We start from the raw sequence: 6,868 nt of genomic DNA on the forward strand, positions 1-6,868 counted from the left end.
GTCTCAGCGGGCTGCCGGCGGCATTCATGGGGGGCGCACGCGTGAGGCTCTCAGCACAGTCCTGGACCGCGAGCACGCGACACGGGGGACCTGGTGCCATCTCTCTCGTTCACCCACACTCCGGACACCGCGGCCTTCCGATAAATGCACACAACCTCATCACGCTAGCGGCTGCCCCCTGGTGCTTCCGAGGACACTGCCTGTGGCTAAACGAGAGCGGTTTCTGCGGGGTCGACAGGGTTCACAGATTCGCCAGCAACACTGAACGCTCGGCGGCGGACACGTCTCCCTGGGTCTCTAGCGGCCTGGCTTGTCCTTTGAGCCTCGGGTGTCGCAGGCCCTTCGTCCCGAGCGATCTTGCGAAGGATGTGTGTATAGGGAACGGCCCTGGAAGTCAGACGTCCTGTCTCTCGGGAGCAGGAGGCAGTCGTGCTCGTGGCCTGCTATGGACCAAACTGTGACCCCCTAACTCACGTGTTGAAGTCCTGAGCCCCAGACCCAGGACGTGGCCTTATGTGGTGATCGGCTCCTTGCAGATGTTGTTCGTTCAGATGAGTCACACCGAAGCAGGAGAGGCCCCTGTTCCAAGAGGACGATCCTCGTAGCAAGGGGAAATCTGAACGTGTGCACACGCACTGGCGGAACGGACTCCAGATGGAGAGGCGGGCAGAGACTGGGTGGTGCGTGTACAAGCTGGGGAACCCCGGGGAAGCCGGCCACGGGACCCCGGAGAGGCCTGCAGACACAGCAGGGGGAGAGCCTAGGGCAGAGTCCCCCACGGGGCCCCAGGGGAAGCAGCTCTGGCAACACACTGAGATGGGGCTTCAGGCCTCAGACCAGGACACGATGAACTGCATGAACTGCGGCTTGTTGAGTTCGTGATGGCGCCCCCAGAAACGAGTGCTCTGCCTTCGATAAAATACCCGGTTCCCTTAGCACAGGCTCCTCCCTGCACTGCAGGCCACCGCACGTGCTGTGTCCCCCGTGGAAATCGGGGCAGAAACGCAGCCCCTGCCCACCGCCCCTGCTGTGAGGGATGAAGGGTCCTCTGCCTCTGGCCTGGGGGGTCTCAGGTCAGAACCCACAGAACTGGGGCAGGTGAGCTGTTAGCGGGCAGGGCAGCCAAACTGCAGCCCTTCGGGATTCTTGACACAAGACTTCTGAAGCCCTGAGTGATGTTCCTTTGCTTCGAGCCCACAGAGGCTGCTGAGGACACAGGCACAGGTACCAGAAACCCGTCCGGCTGCCCCTCCCCCACCACAACTGACCCCCGCCCCCCCCCCCCCCCCCCCGGCAGCAGGGACAGAAGCCCAGGCGTCCAGGCTCCTTCCGCGCCTGCCCACGGCTCCCGGGGCAGCTCGTGGCCTGCGCCTGCAGCGCCCGACATCCATGCCACCTGTGTCTGCTTTCACACGCTGGCCACCGCCACACCTGCCCCTACACGGGAAGTACCAGGAGGGCCTGCAGGAGCGCCTCCCTCTGGGGAGCTGGGGAAAGTGGCCCCGAGAGGAGACTTCTGAGCGAGTCCTGAAATAGCAGCGCATGGGAGAGGCTGCCGATGAACGCCCACCAGCTCCAGCCCTCGTCTGCCTCGACCCCCAGATGCCTCTCGACCACTGACCTAACCGCCCCGCGGGACCCCAGCCGCGTCCACACCGCAGGACGGGCGCCCGTCAGCCGGGGCTCGGGCCTGCCTGCTCAGAGCCCGCCGGAAACACCCCAGGAGAAAGTGCCTTCATTTGGGGACTGAACGCCGCTCTGAAATGTGCCAGTGTGAGGTTAACTCCATGTCAACTTGGCTGGGCCACAAGGCGAGAGCGTGTGGGTGCTGCCCTGGAGGCCTGTTCTTCCATGAGACTACCACTTAAACCACGGCGCTCTGAGCGCGCCTGGCTGTCCGCTGCCGCAACACGCGTGGGCCTTGCCCCGTCCGCTTAAGTCCTTATGAGAAAGGGCCCTTCATGGAAGGAATTCTGCCCGAAGTCTGTCTTCAGACTGGATCTGCAACATCGGCTCCCCCTGGGTCTCCACCCGCAGCCCACTCTGCGGATGTCAGACTGTGGACTGGATGGCCTCCAGCCCCGGGACGCAAGTCCTTAGACTCTCCCAGCCTCAGTCCGTATAAACACGGCTCCGTGTCCCTGGAGGAGTCGGACCACTCAAGTAGGGGCAGTGCTTCCTAAATCACCTTCCAGGCACACCCTGGGGGGGGGGGGCAGGAAGTTGAGAGGGGAGAAGGAAGAAGAGGAGGAGGAGGGGCAGGAAGGAGCTGGGAAAGTGAGGCTCTGGACGCTGACCTGTCTGCAAACAGGGCTTCTGCGTTTGCTATTCTTATAAACTAGGGTTCCAGGTAATGTCACTTTGTGGGGGAAGTTTCTCTTAAACTTTAAGTGGAAACCACTGTTCTCAGGAGCCTCGCTGTGGGCCCTTCCCGTGGATTCAGGTGGTAGGATCTGCTTCCAGGATCCTGGGACACGCCTTAGGCACTTATTTACTATTTGCTACAGGATTCCGCCCTGTAATAACATCCCACAGCTTCTGAGCACTCCTGAGCCTGGGCTCCACCCAGACGAGCCCTGTCCAAGGGCTCAGAAGGCTGTCGTATTTGCGGTTCAAGGAGGGCCCTGGGAGTTCCCCTCGGAAGGCGCTGGGCTCCGCCAGCTTTGCTACGGTGGGCCTCACGGGGGTGTTTGGAGAGCAAACGGGGCTGAAGGGGGCCTCCGTCCCAGAGCAGGAGCTCGCTGAGAGGCAGGCATGCTGAGTGTAACTTTAGGAACACCAAACCCTCTGTCGTGAGCCAGGTGGTTACTTCTAGAAGCACTTGGACGGCTGGAGGAGCCGGCTCCGAAGTCCCCACCGTTGTGCTTCCTCCTGGGGAACCAAACGTTTCCCTGCCTCCCCCCACTAAGTGACTTTGGGCTTGTTTCCAATATCAAACCCACATTTTCGTCATCACTCAAGTTAGCTGGGTTTTTTTTTTTTTTTAGATTTCATTTATTTATTTGAGAGAGAGAGCACATGCAAGCAGGGGGAGGGACAGAGAGGGAGGGAGAAGCAGACTCCCCACTGAGCAGGGAGCCGGACTTGGGGCTCCATCCCAGAACCCCGAGATCATAACTGCGCTGAGGCAGATGCTTCACCGACTGAGCCACCCGGGTGCCCCTCAAGTTAGTTTTATTAACTAGTTATACAAGGAAAGTGGGTGCCAAGGGGGCCAAGCGGCGAGGGCTGTCTGCTTCGGGCGAGCTCCAGAGGCAGGCGGAGGGCGCTGGGCACCTCTGCTCTGGGCCACCTGACAGACCCTGCTCCCTCCCCTTCACCAAGCCTGTCATTTGCAGCTCGCCCAGGGCACCGGTTCCCACCTCCAGGCAAAGCATGTTCTTAAAATTCTTTACAGATTAACCCACATTAATCTAAACCCGATAAAAGCATAGGTTTTACCTTCTACTGGGAGCTGCATTGTAATTTCCCATACAACCTGCTGAAAAGACCCAGGGAAACTTAGCAACCGGCAGCGGGCCCGGAGGGAAGCTGCAATTAGCGGGTGCGAGCCGGCGGCGCGGCGGCACCCACTTCAAAGACACGCGGGGCGGGCGCAGGCAGAGCTGTAATTAGCGCACCGGCCTCGGAGCAGCAGGGCCCCGCGCGCACGCACGCCGGCAGGAACAAAGGTGCTCACTCTTTGATGTGAATCACCGGAGTCCGGGCTGGGGCGGCGCAGGCCTCCGCCCTGCGCCCTGCACCGGAGACCCCGCGGGCTGCCCTCCCTCCGCCGAGTCCCTGCCACTCGGGGATGCCAGGCTTTGGGCATGCGTGCGCTCCCTCCCCAGCGCCCGAGCGCAGGCCTTGTGGGACCAGGGGCTGCGCGCGCCCTGGGTGCCTGGAGGGGAGGAGGCCTGAGGAGCAGGGGCTCCGTGCCATCCCTTCCCACCTGCCCAGGGCAGCCCTTCTCACCGATCGGTGCCCAGAAACCCTGTGAGTGTCTTCACGCCGCTGAGAACGCTTCCGCTCCACCCTCTCCCCAGAGGTGCTGGGTCCCTGGAGAGACAGGCCCTCACGCTGTCCCCACCCCCCAGCCCCTGTGCCGCCTTCCCCCTCCTCCTGCTCCTCCCTCTTGGCACCTGCAAGCTCCTTGCTGCCCCTAGGTCATGCCCTCAGCCCCGTTCTCCAGGAGCTGTCAAGTGTGTGACACACGTGCCTGGCCTTGCGGTGGGGCCTCACTGCTACTTGGAGGGAGGGTGACCCAGGCACTCCCCTCACGAGACCCTGTGGCCTCTCAGGGACCTGGCTGTGTGCTTTCCCGCAGAGCTGCTGAGGACCCCAAACTGACTGCCCTTCCCGCACTCAGTTGGTCTGGACAGCGGGCCGCTCGATGCCGGCCATGGGCAGGGTCTGGGCTGCAGCGACAGCGGGCGAGCACACTGAGCTGGCTGGTGCCAGGGGGGCTGGAGAGGGGCCCCTGAGCGAGGCGGTGGGCAAGCCCCGCAGTGCGTGAGCTCCGATCCCGAGGGGAGATGAGGAGATGTGGGCAGCCAGCCCCCAGGGGACAGCCCACAGTCACAGCCATTGCGTGCGGCCCAGAGGGGGCAGAGGGGAGAGCCTCGGGCAGGCGGGGAAGAGCCTGAGGAAGGGAGGAGGAGTGGGAGCCGGTCCAAGGAAGAGGGAGAGATGGGGAGGACCTGGGGCCACAGGCTGAGCAGCGCGGTGGGGGCGAGGGGGCTCAGACCCACGAGGAACACAGCGCTTCTCCTCCCCGAGCCTGGGTCCTTGCCTCCTCCTCTATGAGGACGCCAGCTCTGTGGGGCCAGGCCCACCCACCCACCAGTGACCCCATTTAACCTGTCACCCCTCCAAGACCTGGACTCCAAAGACCGTCCCTCTGCAGTCCTGGGGGTCAGGACTCCAACAGACGACTCGGGGACACAGCTCATCCTAGAAGAGACAAGGTGTCATTATGTAAAATAAAGTAGACACGTGAAGCACACAGCGCTGCGAATGCTCTTCGCGGTGTCGGGAACCAAGCCAGCGACACGGTCACTGGATGTCGGTCCTCGCAGAGCGTGCTTTGGGCAGGGGTGTGGGAGAGTGAGCGCCGTAGACCCCGCGTGGGGTTGGCCCCCCGCTCGGCAGAGCTGTGTTTCTCCCCGTGCAGATCTGAGGGGACGGCGGGTGCACAGCCCCCCTTCCGGGCTTCTGAGCACAACGCACACACGTCTTGTCTGTACGATCTGTTAGAAGAACGGGGACAGAAAGACCACCGAGCGTTTCAGTTGCTCCCCGCTGACAGGTCTGACGGGCCAGGGAGCTTGGGCCGTGTCTGCCACGCCCTGGTCCATTATCCCCAGCAAATAAGTGACATCACTTAGACACATATTTGCTTTTAAAAATAACTTTATTTTGGGGCGCCTGGGTGGCGCAGGCGTTAAGCGTCTGCCTTCGGCTCAGGGCGTGATCCCGGCGTTATGGGATCAAGCCCCGCATCAGGCTCCTCCTCTGGGAGCCTGCTTCTTCCTCTCCCACTCCCCTGCTGTGTTCCCTCTCTCACTGGCTGTCTCTCTCTCTGTCGAATAAATAAATAAAATCTTTAAAAAAAATAACTTTATTTTTATTATACACGTAGAAATAGGTTCATTGTTGAAACTTCATCACATTCTGATGAGAAAAAGGAGGAAATGAAAACTATCCATAACCTCTCGACAGAATCACCTGGCGTCTTGGTACAGAGTGGCAGGAACTATGCACACGCGCACACACGCACACACACACATGACACATGAGCCAGCACGCATGGAGACACACCCTTCTCTTCTGCCCTGGCTTCCCAGCTGGGGCTACAGCGGACCGCGTAAGCTTCCAGAAGCACAGAGCCCACCGTCCACTGCGTGGTACGTGCGACGCCGCCGTGCCCCTCTCCCGAGGAGTGTGGGGGTGCAGCACACTCCAGCCCCCTGCAAGGGGTAACCTGCTTCACGCTGACACACTCCTTGCTTGCTGACCTAAGGCCCTTGACCTGTAACAGAACTAATTTACTCTCTCTGAGATTTGCAGACCATGGGCCCCGAGGAGAGGACCAGAACATCCCGGCCACAGAGGTCAGCAAACCTGTTTGAAGCCACCTTGGCTTTCAATTAGTCCAGCAATCTTTTGGCAAGATGTTTTTCAGGGCACACAAATGACTTACAGACCTCCCTTTGTGCATCTGCAGACCTGGCCCCCCTTTGCAGAATGAACAGGGTCCTCTCACACATCACAGAAAAGAACCGGACCCCCAGCCCAGTCCCCGAGCACTGAGACAACTCTGTAGCCCGCACCCTCAGTCTGCATGTGACCGAGGACGCTGCAGCCGCTGCACGCCCTGCGTGGGCCCAGCAGACACCTCGGAGTCAGCTGTGGACAAGAGTCCGCCTTCTCCCCGGGGAGCCGGCCTCCTCAACAAAGCTCAAATTCATTTCTAATCCAAACTCAGCTCTTGAGTCCCTTTCAAGCCACAGGCCACTGAACTTGGGTTCTGTACCAGGAGGGGAACTTCCCCCTGGGTGCGCGACGGGCTTCTCCTCCCCGTGGCCCTGCAGAGCCGACCCTTTCCCAGCCTCTCGCTCTAAGCAAAGCCAGGAAGTTCCTCCGTCTCCGGCTCTCAGGCCCAGCAGCCTAGCAGCACTGGGACAGGGCCCTGCGGTCTCAAGGCCCCATCCCAGAGGCGGCGGCCCGGGAGCTGCCGCAGGAGCAGCCCCTCCAGAGCAGCAGGCCGCGGGGCGCCCGGAGCCACTCGCAGAGCAGGTGCAAACCCAGGGCAGGCCGCACTGCCTCAGCCCCCTGTGTGCTGGCCCCGGGCACCTGGCAAGGGCTCCTTGCTCCTGGAGGGGCCAGA

Source organism: Ursus arctos, unplaced genomic scaffold (genome assembly GCF_023065955.2).
Source record: "Ursus arctos isolate Adak ecotype North America unplaced genomic scaffold, UrsArc2.0 scaffold_4, whole genome shotgun sequence".
Taxonomy (NCBI): domain Eukaryota; kingdom Metazoa; phylum Chordata; class Mammalia; order Carnivora; family Ursidae; genus Ursus; species Ursus arctos.